Below are 17,051 nucleotides of genomic sequence, written 5' to 3' on the forward strand. Positions count from 1 at the left end.
AAAGCCCCCCCCCCCCCCCCTCCCTTGCCTCGTTAAAGGTCCTAACCAACAGTGGGCCCAGCAGGTCTGCATACGTCTTGTAAAATTCAACCGGGAACCCATCCGGCCCCGGCGCCTTCCCCGACTGCATGTTCCCTATCCCTTTGACCAGCTCCTCAAGCTCAACTGGCACCCCCCCGACCCTTCACCCGTCCCTCCTCCACCCTCGGAAATCTCAGCCGGTCTAAGAAGCGCCCCATCCCCCCCTCCTCCGCCGGAGGTTTGGACCGATATAGTCTCTCATAAAAGTCCCTGAAGACCCCATTAATGTCTACCCCCCTCCGCACCACATTTCCTCCCCGATCCTTAACACCACCAATCTCCCTGGCCGCATCCCGCTTACGGAGCTGGTGTGCCAGCATCCTGCTCGCTTTCTCCCCATACCCGTACACCGCACCCTGAGCCTTTCTCCATTGAGCCTCCGCCTTCCTGGTGGTCAACAAGTAGAACTCAGCCCGAAGGCTGCGCCGCTCCCTCAGCAATCCCTCCTCTGGGGCCTCCGCATACTGGAAATTGCTCCCTTTAATAACTCCTCTTTCCCATGTTTCCCTGCTGGCACTGGGAATGTTTCTTCTAAACTGTCAAGCTACAAACTGGCTTTCACAGAGAGGGATGAACTTTTGTTTCAAGACCATGTTGAAACTACATTTTTTAAAAATATGGCCGCAGTCAACAGTGCCCAGGCAATGTCATGTTCTGTTAGTCAAAACCGTTGTCATTCTACCTGGACATCAATGCTCATTTAAAGCTAAAGTTAAAAACAATTACAGTATCAGACAAGGGAGCGATACATTTCCGACTTTAACAAATTGTAAGTATGATAAATTATCTTGCAATTAACTTTGCTATGACACAATTTCAAGTTGTGCATCTATGCTTGTGTTCTCAGTCATAAGTGGTCCATTAAACAAACAGCCTATGAGTCCAGATTGTCTGTGCAGTTGTTCTTTTCTACATGAGCCACCTAATCTGATATGTGCCTGCTGCGTACTCCTTATATCCTTTAATATTTCAGTCTTTTTCAAATAACCAACTAGTTACCTTTTAAAAATGAATTATGAACCCTTTTTAAAAATAAGTTTAAAGTCTGTTTTAATTCAAATGTTCGGCAGAACAATCCGCATTCAACCCATCCTCTGCGCAAAAATCTTTTCTATCTTTTAATTCTTTGCAATTTAAAAAATTGTCTCCTTATTTTTTATAATATAATCATTTTTGTTGGCACAAGTGGGATTACATTAACACTGCAATGACGTTCCTGTGAAAATTCCCTAGTCGCCACACTCCTGTGCCTGTTTGGGTACACTGAGGAAGAATTCAGAATGCCCAAGTCACCTAACAGCCCGTGTTTCAGGACTTGTGGGAGGAAACCAGAGCACCCGGAGCAAAACCACGCAGACACTGGGAGAACGTGCAGATTCCGCACAGTCAGTGATCCAAGCCGGGAAGCGAAGCTGGCACCCTGTGCTACCGTGCCGTGATGTTGTGCTAACCAGTGGGAACAAAGGCCGGGATTCTCCGAGCCTCCATGCCAAAATCACGTTTGGCGCGGGGGCGGAGAATGGGGTCTCAGACACGCGATCGGCTCCGACGCCGGGACGCAATTCTCCGGTCACCGGAGAATTAGTGGCAGTCGCGCACTCGACACGGCACCGGTCGTATGGTTTCACCCGGCGGGAGTTCGGACTCGCGGCCGCGGTGGTCATCTTGGTGGGGGGAAGGGGGGATCAGACTCAGGGGGTGGCCTCCACGACGGCCAGGCCCGCGATCAGGGGCTACCACATGCGCGGACCTGCGGCTGGAGGTGCAGAGCCCCGTATCGGCAGCAGGAGCCGCGCCATACACGCCGGGGCCCTGCTATCCCTCTTGAAGTTGAAGAACTACTCCGAACTTTTTGAAAGAAGTCTGGAGTCATTCGCGCCCGTTTTCCGGCGGGCGTGGGGACATCGCCCCATTTTCGGAGAATCCCTGCCAATGTGTCAGCAGTATTACCATAGTGTAGCCTGCAACTTACTGTCGTCCACTGAATTTTCACTTTGAAATGCTGTGTGAAGATTCCTGATAACAAAGGAAAAAATGCTGTATTTATGCAGTACCTTTCAGGACTTTCTTGTGGCATGAGTGGGTCGTGTCCCTACCTCTGGGCCAAAGGCTCCTGGTCTGAGTCCCACCTCAGAACTTGAAGACCAAGGAAGACAAGTTTGTGATGTAGCCAAACAGGTTGAGCATCAACATGCAAATCTTTCCAAACAAATTTTCGAAGTTTAAAGATTGTGATTTCTTGGGCCTTCCACTTAATTCTGGCAAGATTTTCCCTTAAAATTTCCTCCAACCATCCCATAGTTGAAGACTCCCTTTTCAACCCAGGTGCCGCTTGCAACTTAAGCATGGGTTGGAACTCTTTAGATTCCAATGCTTTTTATCTCTGGGGTCTTATATCTAGAATTACCGCTCTCTCTCACCCCCCCCCCCCCCCTTCTCTCTCATCCCCCCCCCCCCCCCCCCCCCCCCCTCCACTCTCTATCTCTCTCTCTCTCTCTTTTCAGCTTGGATAAAACTGTTAGCACAGCTTTCAGTTATCAAGATGTTTTAAAACTCCTTTAGCGAGCACACACAATTTCTACTGAATCCTGCTGAATCCTGAGATGCTGCCAAGTTATTCTGAACGAAAACAAAACTGCTTGAAAACAGAACTATACCCAGGGACCCATCCACCCCAATGTAAAATAAATATGTTACCACTGATGTGGAATTATGCTATTGAAGTGTATTCAGGCGCAATTTATTGAAAATAACACTGTTCTGGAGTGTCAGATCTTTGCACCTACTGTTCACAGTACCGAGCATGTGTTGGCTCACCTTTGAAAGGAAACAGTAACATTGTTAGAACTAGCATTTACTGTAAGAGCAGCTTTCTGTTTCATGGTACCTTTATGTTCTTTCATGGATGTGCTGTCCCCTCTGTAAATAGAACATTCTGACTGGCGTATTGTATGTCATAGAGATTTATCTTTTCTGATTGGTCATAAGGATGTAAAATCCTTATCAAGCTGGTTGATAAAACAGCAATTACGCTTTCTTTGACAATGCCATTTTTCACTTTACACTGAATCCTGAATCTTGCATAAGCTCTACGTCACACCATTCAGTCATATCATAACTACGATAATGACAATACAGTGTTGTGCCATCTATTTTATAGTTAATGGTAATAATAACAACAATAGAAATCTTCTGGATATTTCTCCCCAATGCATTTATTACTATTATATAGCAGACACCAAGGCAACTTATACTACACACTCTGTACTGTACTTCACCTCAGCATGGGGCAAACTCCAACATGAAAAATTAAAAGCTCAGTGATGCACAATCAATGGACACAAAAACAAAGGAGTAGTCCGAATTGAAGGCTTTAATCAGCAAGAAGTGTGCCCAGCAGCAGGAGTACAGAAATTACCTGGCTCCTGGTGAACACGGGTTCCTATACCCCGCCTCGTAGGCGGAACTACCTTCCTCTCGACCAATGAGAATATAGAGAACACTGCACCAATGGCAACTCACACTCCCAGGTACCGTAATACCCCTAGTCATACTGCCACACTCAGCTATTCACAGAATCACAGAATAATACATTGCAGAAGAGGCCCTTCGACCTATTGAGTCTGGACCGACACATGAAAAACACCTACCTACCTAATCCCATTTGCCATTTGAGGCTGAGATTCATGATTGCGGATTCATTTGGAGATATTGTTTACCCGGGGACGTAGCACCTCGTATGATCACTGTCCCAGAGAACAGAGGCCTGTGGTCACCTTAGTTTAGGCTCCATTTGAGACTGCTCCTATCCTTTATTTAACCCTATTAGCATAACCCTTCTCCCTCGAATGCTGATCCACCCACTCCTGAACCGCGTCTGTAAAATTCTCTTTGGGCAGAATGGTGGCGCAGTAGTGAGCAATGCTGCCTCACGGTGCCCAGACCCGGGTTCGATCTCGGCCCCAGGTCACTGTCCTTATGGAGGTTGCAGATTCTCACTGTGTCTGCATGGGTCTCACCCACACAACCCAAAAAGATGTGCAGGCTGGGTGAATTGACCATGCTAAATTGCCCCTGCTAAATTGCCCCTTGATTGGATAAAAAAGAATTGGATTCCTACTCTAAATTTATTTTTTTTAAATTCTCTTCAACCACTCCCTGTGGAAGGGAGTTCCACATTCTCTTCACTCTCTGAACAAAGATGTTTCTTCTGAGTTCTGCATTGTGAGCCTGCACATCTTTTTAGGTAGTGGGGGTGAGACCCATGCAGACACAGGGAGAATGTGTAAACTCCATACGGACAGTGACATGTGGCCGGGATCAAAACAAGAAAGGTTTTGTTTGACTCCATGTCTTGTCACACGGCTTCAGTGATGTAATTTGTAGGTGGAGCTGTGTTGTGGTTGTCAGGTGAGAGGGGGTTTAGTGCTTTGGGTTTCAGTTTTGGTTTGTTGGTTTGGACTGCAGAGGCTGTACGAGCTGGAGCTGATTGAGGAGGGCGAAGCTGCAGCAGCGAAGCCTGCCCCAGAGGAACAGCAGGCAGCCGCTGAAGATGGAGAACCGACCGCCCACCCGGCTGAGGAGGAGAAGGAGGAGGAGATGTTGCAAAGGATGTGCCACATGAGGCCCCGCGTGTACCGGCAGTGCCTGTCATTAGAAGATGCCGGACTGGCATGCCATTGCACACTCAGGCTGAGCAGGGGGCTGGGACAGTGCAACATACCTGCCAGATCATGGCACCGCGGGGGAATGGAGGAGGACACCCACTTCCAGTGGCCGTCATGGTGACAGTCGCCACGAACTTCTAGGCAACGGGGTCCTTCCATGCACTGTGCACAGAGCTCAGTGCACAGGCGCATCCACGTGTCACGGACGCCCTATATGTCACTCGGCACAATACATCCATTTCAATGTGGACCAAACCAAACAGGATGCCCAGGCAGTGGGGCTCGCCGCCAACGCCGAGATGCCCTAGGTCCAGGATGTGATCGACGAGATGCCCTACGAGCACCTGCAGATGAATGAAAAATCTTCACAAACAGAAAGGGGTTCCACTCATTGAATGGGCAGCTGGTATGTGACCATCAGATGCGCATCATGCATGTCTACGCCCAATACCCGGACAGTGTACACGGCATCATCATCCTGTAAGGTTCCTGACCTCTTAGAGATGGGGTGTTGGTTCATGGGTGACAGGGGTTATCTGCTGTGGTCATAGCTGATGATACCTATCCGGAGGTCACAGGCCAACGTGGAGACCCGCTATAATGATGCCCATGCAGCAACCTGGGACGTGATCGAGCTTTGTCCTGAAGATGTGGTTCAGGTGCCTGGACCGCTCTCCAGCAAGTGGCCCTCCAGTAAGGTGCTGGGAGGGTGCCCACAATGTGGTCCTCCACACCATCGTGCAGCAGAGGGGTGACATACTGGAGGAGGAGGATGAACGGCAGGCCTCGTCCGATGAGTAGGATACGGGGGACGGCAAGGATGGGCAGGAGATGGGGTCCGGGCAGGCACGGGAGGCCACACAGCATGTGCGTCAGGGCCTACGCACACGGGATGCTCTGATCACCTCCAAGTTCACCAACTGGTGGGAGTGGGACTGGCCAAGGGCACCACACCCCCCCCCCCCCCACTCCAACCCCCCCCACTACTGCCGGATACAACCCCGCCTGCAACCCCCTCCGTGATACATACCTGCCGCACAATGGGGTGTGGGCCTGGGTTGACTGTACAGCGGGCCTGGTCTATGGGATGGGGGATGATGACAACCCGCTCTCATGCACTGCGTCGTATGGCAATGTCTGATTCCTGCCCTTGGGAGCACTTTCCACCGTCCACCTGGGTGATCCCTGCATGCTAGCTGACCATTCTATCACACTATGCCATCGAATCGCTGGGGCAATGGAGGTGGGGTGGGGTTGATGGGGGTGGGACACCGGAGCGGTGAGTGCAGGCTGAACTGCAGTCCCTGAGCCAAGCCCATCCACAACATCTGCCCATTCCATGCCACCCCCTCACCTGTGCCTCCTCTGCATCCAGCCCAAACCAGCCCACGCTTCACACCGTTCTGACAGAGTACCGACGCAGGTAGTAAATACATTGTACGCAGGTGTTTAATCTGAAAACATATATACAAAATAATGCCCCAGCCCCTGTCACTAAACTGTGCCCTGCACCCGTGCCAACTTAACTGGTGTGTACTTTTCTGGCCTTAGGGGCCCTAAAGGTACTTGTAGATGGATCCCCAGATGGCACATCAGGAGTGGAGGCGGCCTGCTGTGATTCCCGCCCTTTGACTTGGGTCCCCTTTGGCGGGCGTCTTCTGGGGCGACTGGACCTGGATGGGTCCAGCTGCTGCTCAGGTGTCCCGGGTGGCATGGTACCGCCCTGTTCTGCCCGCTGCCCATGTGATGCACCAGGGACAGGAGTGGGGGGAGTCCGAGGTCATGCGATGTTCTGGCACCTTCCCTGTGGGAGTCACCAGCAAGGGCCCCATCACCTCTTCTTCCCTCGGGGCTCCTGATGGCCCCTGGGCTACTCTATTGGATAGGGGTGCGTGCGTAGCTAACTCCTGAGGCCCATTGCCTCCAGGTTCTGTATTATCGTGGCCATGGAGAACAGGGAGTGGACCACCTCCGTCTGGGACTGTACCACTTCACGCTGCGACTGTGCTACCACCTTCTGAAATGAAATGAAATAAAAATCGCTTATTGTCACGAGTAGCCTTCAAATGAAGTTATTGTGAAAATCCCCTAGTCGCCACATTCCGGCGCCTGTTCAGGGAGGCTAGAATGGGAAGAAGATGCAGTGCAGATACAGTAAATGCCATAAATACCGAATATGTGAATGTGTGGCATGTTCCACAGTGTTTGAAGTGGAGCAAGGACTTCTCCTAGGGTCTGAGTTTCAAAGGGTTCTGGTTTCTGTAATGTTAATTTTTGAAATTTTACTCACTGAGAGATACTGGCTATTTTAACACCAATGGGTTTCGGATCCTGACTGCATTATTTTAACATATTTACAGCAACGCCCTTCTGTGAACTTTTAAGACAGACATTAATCTTTTTAAAACAAATGTTCAGTGACTCTGTTTAAATAGCACAGACAGGCACTTCCTCAAATCTGTTAATTGGTGTGCTGAAGTGCAACACACAAAACTGAAAAACAACAGAAATACAACGCAGTGAAAGAGCTATCAAGCAATCTCCATAATGCCCGAAGAAAGGTGCAGTGAGTGATCTTCTGATATTGTTATCTTGGACTTCACTGCTAGCTGCACAATTTTCTCTGCTCGTCAATGCAAGTGAGGTTAGCAATTGGAAATTAAATCTTTGTCGGGTGCTCAGTGTTGGTACCAGACATTCCCATGGATTAGGTGATGAATCATACTGTCTTTGTTTTGCGCCATAAACATGCCTCCACCTCAGCCTCGGCCGTGCATCCTTTACTCTGGGGTTTCCCAAGCTTTTAGCAGAAACCTTAGTGATCTCCCAAGCGCATCAGGGAACCCTAAGCATTCTCATACCCGACGTCCTTTTTGCCGTGAAGTAGGTGCATACACAGAAATCAAATGTAAACAAGTATTTTCCAGCTATATCTGTGTATACAGTATATTAGGAATTGGAAAGATGCACAAGGTCACAAATATATTCACCAGCGACATGGCGCCCTCACATTAACCGCTGGCCAAGCCACCCTCCAAGGGCACCTTAACATTAAAAACAAGAGGGTTCCGGCGGCGGCTATGAAGGAGTAAGTCACACATTTGGTGGCTCCCGCTCGGGTCGGACTTTTGGACCTATCCCCCTGATTTTTTACTGGACTTGAATTGAAAAATCGATGACAGAGGCAATTGTGTACTGAATTCCCACATCGGTTCATGGAGAGGAGGTCTAGAAGTGCTCCCAAAGGCAGAAACAGATGAACGGAAAAGGCTTGGACTGAAGCTGCGGTGGATCGAAGCAGGGTGGAGGATCGGACCTCTGGCTCGTTGACCCAGCCGTCAACGGAGCAGCTGATGCAAGTTATCCAGGAGGGCTTCGCCAAGCAGAAATGGGACCGCTTGGACCCGATTAAAGAGTCAATTGAGCGGCTGGAGCTTAGATTGGACTCCCAAGATCAGGCGATCCAGAAAGTAGAGAAGGCGCTGGCTGACCAGGAGGATCATCAAACTGCGGTGGAGTTGGAGGTGGGGATGCTGAGAGACCAGCAGAAGAAGCTCCTGGAGAAGGTGGAGGACCTAGAGAATAGGTCCCGCTGGCAGAACTTGAGAATCGTCGGGCTCACGGAGGGATCCGAAGGAGCGGACGCTGGGGCATACATAGCGGACATGTTTGAGAAGCTGCTGGGGGATGGGGTATTCTCCCGATCCTTGGAGGTGGACAGAGCTCACAGAACACTCGCGAGCAAGTCGCGAATGGGAGACTCCCCGAGGGTAATGGTGGTGTAATTCCACAGGTACTTGGATAAGGAGCGCATTTTACAGTGGGCCAAGCAGACACGGAGCTGTAAGTGGGACCATAGTATCCTGCGGGTCTATCAGGACCTGAGTGTGGAGGTGGCCAGGAGAAGAGCAGGCTTCAACCAGATTAGGTCAATCCTTGTTAAGAAAAAGGTGAAGTTTGGACTGCTGTATCCGGCCCGTCTCTGGGTCACGTATGAGGAGCAACACTTTTATTTCGAGTCACCTGAGGAAGCGCTGGACTTCGCGAAAAGGAAAGGACTGATGGTGGACTGAGAACTTTTGAACTTTGCTGCAACGTTCATGTTCAAAAAAGTTTCTCGTTTTTAATTTTGTGGACGTTATTTGTAATGCCTTCTGTATTAATTTGGGGCCAGTTGCAGAGCTGAGTGAGTTAAAGTTTACATTTGCACTGTTGGTGGAGCGAGGTGTCTTTGTTTAGATGCTTGATCTCTTGCTTGATCTTTTCTTTGTTTAGCGTTTTTTTTCTGTCGGGCAATTGTGTTGGGATTGTTTGTCAATGGAATATGTGTGTTTAAGGGGGTGGGTGGGTGGGAGACTTTCCGGTGCCAGGGGTGGGGGCCACCAAGCTAGCTGGGCGGGCTAGCTCACGGAAATGTAGTGGGGGGTGAGCAGATGTTAGGCTCATCAAAGGGGTCGATTTACCTTGTGCTGTTACTGGGGCGGGGGGGGGGGGGGGGGGGGGAATGTTCTGCTGACAAGGGAGGGACTTTTGCTGAGGGATAGGGAGGAGGTTGGGGGCAGAGGCTGCCTGGGGGCAGGCCGGTGGAGGTGCAGAGCACGGACTGGAGACTGGCCCAAGAAAGGTGATGGCTGATCAGTGAAGGCGGGAGCAATGAACCCCCCAACTAGGTTGATTACCTGGCATGTACGAGGGCTCAACGGGCCGGTCAAGAGGGCACCCGTGTTCGCGCATTTGTGAGGACAGAAGGCGGTGGTAGTAATGCTGCAGGAGACGCACCTTAGAGTAACTGACCAGATTAGATTGAGGAACGGTTGGGCCAGTCAGGTCTTTCACTTGGGACTAGACTCGAAGACTAGAGGGGTTGCGATCCTGATCAATAAGCCGGTGGTGTTTGAGGCGGGTAGAATAGTTTTGGATGTGGGAGGCTGGTATATTATGGTCAGTGGGAAATTGGAGGGGGTGCAGGTGGTACTAGTAAATGTGTATGCGCCAAATTGGGACGATGTGGAGTTTATAAAGAGGATGCTGGGGAAGATACTGGATCTGGACTCGCATAAGTTGGTCATGGGAGGGGACTTCAACACAGTTATTGACCCTGGTTTAGACCGGTCAAGTTCAAAAACGGGCAGGGTGCCAGCAATGGCAAAGGAACTAAAAGGGTTAATGGAGCAGATTGGGGGGGTTGGATCCGTGGAGATTTGGGCAGCCGAGGGTGTAGGAGTTCTCCTTCTACTCACACGTGCAGAAAGTGTACTCCCAGATTGATTTCTTTATTCTGAGCAGGGCTTTACTGATGGGTGTGGTGGACACGGGATACTCGGTGATCACAATCTAAGATCATGCTGGGTTGACCTACAGGTTAGTAAAGATAGTAACCAGCGCCCTCACTGGAGGTTAGATATGGGCCTTTTATCTGATGAAGAGGTGTGCGGGCAGCTGAGGAAATGTATTCAGAACTACCTGGATGTCAACGACACGGGGGAAGTTTCAGCAGCGATGGTCTGAGAAACATTGAAGGCGGTGGTTAGAGGGGAGTTGATCTCGATACAGGCCCATAAGGAGAAGGTGGACAGGGCAGAGATGGACCGACTGGTTAAGGAGTTTCTACAGATCGATAGGAGGTATGCGGACACCCCAGAGGCAGGGCTTTTAAGGGAATGGCGGGGGCTATAGGCGGAGTTTGGCTTGTTAACCACAGGGAAAGCGGTAGAGCTACCGAGAAAGGTGAGGGGGGCGATCTATGAGTATGGAGAGAAGGCCAGCAGAACGCTTGCACAGCAGCTTAGAAAGAGGGAGGCAGCCAGGGAGATAGGGAAAGTAAATGACAAAGATGGGAACCTGGTTAGAGATTCAGCAGGGGTGAATAAAGCATTTAGAGATTTCTGCAGTAGGCTGTATAGGTCGGAACCCCCTACGATGCAGGAGGGGATGAGGCACTTCTTGGGGGGGCTGAATTTCCCAAGGGTGGACGGGGAGCTGGTAGAAGAGCTGGGGTGCCCGATCGGGTTAGAAGAGATAGTGGAGGGTCTGCAGTCTGGTAAAGCCCGGGGCCGGGCGGGTACCCAGTGGAGTTCTATAAAATGTTCTCTGGGATATTGGGACCATTGTTGATGAGGATGTTCAATGAGGGAAAGAGGGGTGCTTCCCCCGATGATGTCACAGGCCATGATTTCGCTGATCCTTAAGCGGGACAGGAACCCGGAGCTGTGTGGGTCCTACAGGCCGATATCCCTGTTGAATGTGGACGCCAAACTGCTGGTCAAAATTTTGTCCTCCAGGATTGAGGATTATGTTCCGGATGTTATTGGGGAGGACCAGACAGGTTTGTTAAGGAAAGGCTGTTGGTGGCCAATATAAGAAGGCTATTAAACGTGATCATGATGCCCCCGGAAGGTAGGGAGGTGGAGGTAGTGGTCGCAATGGACGCAGAGAAGACCTGTGATCGAGTAGAATGGGAATATCTGTGGGAGGTGGTGGGATGGTTCGGATTTGGGCGGGGCTTTACTGACTGGATCAGGTTGCTGTATCAGGCTCCAGTAGCGAACATGAGGACGAATAGGGCAACATCGGACTACTTAAGGCTGCATCGGGGGGGGCGAGACGGGGATGCCTTTTCTCCCCACTGTTGTTCGCGTTAGCCATAGAGCCGTTGGCAATTGCATTGAGAGCTTCAAGGGGCTGGAAGGGGCTAGTCCAGGAGGGGTGGAGCATAGAGTCTCGCTTTACGCAGACGACCTGTTCCTGTATGTATCGGACCCAATAGAGGGAATGGAAGAAATCATGAGGATTCTGAGGGCATTTGGCTGGTTTTTAGGATATAAACTAAATATGAAGAAAAGTGAGATGTTTGCGGTCCAGGCGAGGGGACAGGAGAAGCGATTAGGGGAGCTGCCGTTTAGAGTAGTTGGGGGGGGGGGGCTTTAGGTATCTAGGCATCCAAGTGGCGGGGAATGAGAACGGCTGCACAAATTAAATCTGGCCTGACTAGTAGACCAAATGAAGGATGATTTTCAGAGGTGGATTGCGCTCCCGTTATCACTAGCTGGGAGGATGCAGACGATGAAGATGACGGTCCTTCCGAGATTCCTGTTTGTGTTTCGGTGTCTCCCCATCTTTATTCCGCGGTCCTTTTTTAAACGGGTCAACAAAGTGATCACAGGCTTTGTCTGTGTGGACAAGACCACGCGGGTAAGGACGGTAATGCTTGAGCGGAGCTGGGGAGAGGGCGGGCTGGCGCTGCCAAACTTTAGTAAACTACTACTGGGTGGCGAATATAGCCATGATCAGGAAGTGGGTGGTGGGGGGAGGGTCGGTATGGGAGCATATGGAGGCGGCTTCATGCTGGGGCACCAGTTGGGGGCGATGGTAACGGCGCCTCTGCCGTTCCCGCCAACACGGTACTCCACCAGCCCCGTGGTGGTGGCAACCCTGAGAGTCTGGGAGCAATGGAGGAGAGATGTGGGAGCATCGGTTTGGTCTCCAATCTGTAATAATCACCGGTTTGCCCCGGGAAGTATGGACGGGGGGTTTCGGAGATGGCAGAGAGCAGGGATTGAGAGGATGGGGGATAAGTTTATAGAGGGGAGCTTTCTGAGTTTGAGGGAGCTGGAGGAGAAGTGTGGATTGGAGAGGGGAAACAAATTCAGGTATCTGCAAGTGCGGGACTTCCTACGTAGACAGGTTTTAACCTACCCGCTCCTACCACGAAGGGGGATTCATGACAGGGTAGTTTCCAGAGGGAGGGTGGGAGAAGGGAACGCCTCTGACATTTATAAGGAACTTATGGGGTCGGAGGAGACGCAGATCGAGGAACTGAGGCGCAAGTGGGAAGAGGAAGTTGGGAGGAGAGATAGAGGATGGTCTATGGATGGATGCGTTGAGTCGAGTCAATGCGTCCATAACATGTGCCAGGCTCAGCCTGATACAATTTAAGGTTGTTCACCGGGCTCACATGACAGTGACCCGGATGAGCAGATTCTTTGGGGTGGAAGACAGGTGTGCAAAGTGTGCGGAAGGACCAGAGAACCATGTCCACATGTTCTGGGCATGTCCGAAGCATAGGGGATTTTGGCAGGGGTTTGCAGATGTCATGTCCACGGTGTTAAAAATAAGGGTGGCACTGAGTCCAGAGGTGACATTTTTCGGGGTGTCGGAAGATCCGGGAATCCAGTAGGAGAGGCAGACATTCTGGCCGTTGCTTTCCTGATAGCCTGGAGACGGATACTATTAGCTTGGGAGGGACACAAAGCCCACAAAGTCGGAGATCTGGCTATCAGACATGGCTACCTTTCTCTGTTTGGAGAAAATCAAGTTCACCTTGAGAGGGTCAATATTAGGGTTCACCCGGAGGTGGCAACCATTCGCCGACTTCTTTGTGGAAAATTAATCGGCAGCAGACGTAGGGGGGGGGGGGGGGGGGGGGGGGGGTTAGTTTAGCTTAGAGTAGGGGGTTAATAAAGGTGGGACCTGTAAGGAATGGAGACGGCTTTTGCACTATGTTTATAGATTCATGTACATTGTTTATTTTGTTGCTGTTGTAAATCCAAAAATACCTCAATAAAATGTTTATTAAAAAAAAACAAACATTAAAAACAAATTTAGAGTGCCGAATTCTTTTTTTTCAATTAAGGGGCAACTTAGCGTGGCCAATCCACCTACCCTGCACATCTTTAGGTTGTGAGGTGAGACCCACACAGACACAGGGAGAATGTGCTGTAGCAATTTCAGATGGCCACCTGCAAAGGACCATGGGATTTATGGCCAACCCAGGACTCAGACAGACTCAGAGCTTGTGTGTATATTTGCAACCCAGATAGCTAGACGCAATCGAAACCCCCGCTTGTTTGCATTCTAATGGCCCATTTCCCCAGAACAAAAGAACTGTACTCAGGTAACCAATACAGATACATACTAATCGGCGCCACTCCCTTTACTCAGGGAGCCCAAACAGCCAAGGTCAATGACCGCTAAGGGCACGCCCAGCCATCAAGGCACCCATCCCTTTATTGGCCAAAATCGAAGGCAGTGATCAAAGCCTGTTGAATTATTGGGTCCAAGTTAAGGACCGCCCCAAAGAGTGCGAAATCGCAGAGGGATAAGAAGAGACACAGCCATGTGCTCGGTTTCTCTTGGATCCGGCCTATGCCAACCCAAGTGCAGCATAACGACCAGACAGACAAGTTCAATACCAACGATCGCTACCAGACGGATGAGCCCAGCAGAAACAGTCACTTCTTCCACCCAGCCACGCAAGATCCGGACAAAGGCCTTGTCCATCTGCATAGAGCCGGTTGCCCTGAAGTTAAGTGTAGGTTATTGTAGTTGTTAGGTGTAGTTTAACCTGTAGTGTTTTGTGTTACATCTCAAAGTAATCCTTGTCTGTAAATAAACCATCTTTGAACTTGAGCTGACTAACTGGTTGTGTGGTCCTTTGATCGATATCCAGTAAAGCCTTGTGGTGGTATCATTTGATACCTGGCGACTCTTAAAGAGCATCATTATTAATTGGCAACATTACTCCGGTGCCGATTGGCAACAGTGCAATCTTCACACGGACAGTGACCCGGGGCCAGAATCAAACCCGATTCCTCGGTGCCGTGAGGCCGCAGTGCTAACCACTGCACCACCCTATGGCACCTTAACATTAACCCCTGGAATAGTATCCACTTTAGGAGTGGGTAATCTAAAAATGTTCTCTTATTAAAAAAAAATTTAAGTCTTACCTTTGGCTATCTTTAATTGGATGGGTGATGCTGGAAAGCTGATACTCAAACCGGACACATGCACCCTTCTCTCCCTCACTCACACACACACACACACACACATACACGTCTCCCTCTCTCACAAACTCACCACGCTCTCATACTCACCACCCTCTCTCACGCTCGTCACCACCCTCTCTCACACTCACACCCCTCGCTCACAAACTCACCCCATCTCTCACACATGCTCACACCCCTGTCTCACCCATTCACTCCCTCCCCTTCCCTCACTCACCCACACATTCAGTCACCCCTTTCTCCCCCACACACACAAACTCACTCCCTCTCTCAAACCCTCCCCTCCCCTGATCCGAATGCTCTCAGCCCAACTAGAAAGGAGACATTTCTGGATCTGGTGCTGGACAATAAAATGGGGCAAGTCTTTGTGTGGAAACACTTAAATTAGAGTAATATCATAAGGTTTTAGGGCAGCACGATGGTGCAATGGTTAGCACTGCTGCTTACGGCGCTGAGGACCCAGGTTTGATCCTAGCCCTGGGTCACTGTCCGTGTGGAGTTTGCACATTCTCCCCGCGTCTGTGTGGGTTTTCCACCCGCAACCCAAAGATGTGCAGAGTAGGTAGATTGGCCATGCTAAATTGCTCCTTAATTGGAGAAGAAAATAATTGGCTACTCTAAATTGATCAATAAAAATGTCATAAGGTTTGGATTTGAACTAACGAAAAGGAAGGAACAACATAAAGTAAAATGTCTAGATTGGAAGAGAGCTGATTTCAAGGATCGAGCCAGGGTAAATGGAAACAAAGACTGCAATGGATAATTACATAAGATAATGGGTTATCTTAAGAGATGTTTCAGCTGCAAGTTAGGGTCATTTAAACAAAGGTGAAGGGCAGGAGAAACAGCAACTCTTTGGATAGTGAAGGAGAAAGGTTATGATGAAAAAAGAGGGTGTATGATACATATCAGGTGAATTCTTCAAGTGAGAACAAGGTTAAATACAATAGGGTGAGGGTGGAGGTGAAGAGGAAAATAAGACTGGCAAAGGGAGAGTAGGAGAATAGAATGGCAGCCAACATAAAAGGGAACCTAAACAAATAGTAATCAGGTAATAAAAGGTGGGGGAATGTCCTAATGCAACAAAGGTATATGCTTAGAGGACATGCAACCCTCTACACCTCATCCCCCACCTCGGGGTCCTCTGGACTCTCCGCATCTTCCTCGAGCAGAGGCCTGAACAATCGCCGTCCACCACCACTCTCCTCCACCCTGCTCAACTTGTTCTCTCACTCAATAATTTCTCCTTTAAGTGTTCCCGCACAAACACCTGTGCTCGCTTCGGCAGCACATATACTAAATTTGGAACGATACCAAGAAGATTGGCATGGCTTCTGCACAAGGATGACCCGCAAATCCATGAAGCGTTCATATTTTGGGGCGACATGGTAGCACAGTGGTTAGCACTGCTGCCTCACAGCACAAGGGACCCGGGTTCAATTCCGGCCCAGGTGACTGTGTGGAGTTTGCACTTCCACCCCGTGTCTGCGTAGGTTTCCTCCGGGTGCTCCGGTTTCCTCCCACAGTCCAAAGATGTGCAGGTTAGGTGGATTGGCCATGCTAAATTGCCCCTTAGTGTGCAAAAGGTTAGGTGGGGTTACTGGGTAACGGTGGAGGCGTGGGCTTAAGTAGGGTGCTCTTTCCAAGGGCCGGTGCAGAATCGATGGGCCAAATTGCCTCCTTCTGCACTGTAGGGATTCTATGATTCTATCCTAACTTGTCTCATTTCTTGCAAATAAAAGGTGTGGCTATGGGTACCTGCATGGGCCGCAGTTATGCCTGTCTTTTTGTGGGTTATGTTTAACACACCTTGTTCCAGTCTATTCAGACTCGCACCCGCACTCTTTCTCCGTTACATTGATGGCTATATCGGTGCTGCTTCATGCTCTCATGGTAAAAGTTATCGATGTGCTTCCAATTTCCACCCCTGCCTCACCTTCACATGGTCTATCTCCAACACGTCCCTTCCTTGACTCTCTGTCTCCATTTCCAGAGATAGACTGCCAACAATATTTATTACACACTCACCGACTCCCACGGCTACCTTGACGACAGCTCCTCACATCCTACTTCCTGTAAGGACTCAAGCCCATTCTCCCAGTTACTCCGCCTTTGTCACATCTGTTCTGATGCTACCACCTTTGAAATCATAGTTCTGACATGTCCGCCTTTTTCCTTGACTGAGATGTGGGGCGGGATTCTCCGTTGGCCGTCGGCGAATCGCGAAGGGCGGAGAGTAGGTTCCGAAGCTAAAATTGCGGCAAGCACCGATTTGACGGCAAATCGCAATTCTCCGTCACCTCAGGAGCGATGTCAATGCGTTCTGTAATGCACTGACAGTAAACACCTTTTGCAAATCAGTACCAGCCGACGGTACACCTGGCACCAGGAACGGGCGCAGGGCCAGAGGCCCCCACAGTGCCAGGCACCGACGGGACCAGAGATGCGGGGAGGGGGCACATATGGGGGCGGATGGCAATGGCCTTCCACCTAGTTGCCGCAGCCCTGGGAATTGCTCTGC

General features: G+C 50.2%; 1 non-coding gene across 1 annotated transcript; it reads left to right on the top strand.

Annotated features, from left to right (window-relative positions):
• Nucleotides 1-15,802: 15,802 nt before the first annotated feature.
• LOC119978647 lies at nucleotides 15,803-15,909 on the top strand. The gene has a single exon (XR_005463518.1). It is a non-coding gene; the product is annotated as a U6 spliceosomal RNA (small nuclear RNA).
• Nucleotides 15,910-17,051: the final 1,142 nt, after the last annotated feature.

Source organism: Scyliorhinus canicula, chromosome 1 (assembly GCF_902713615.1).
Source record: "Scyliorhinus canicula chromosome 1, sScyCan1.1, whole genome shotgun sequence".
NCBI classification, from domain to species: domain Eukaryota; kingdom Metazoa; phylum Chordata; class Chondrichthyes; order Carcharhiniformes; family Scyliorhinidae; genus Scyliorhinus; species Scyliorhinus canicula.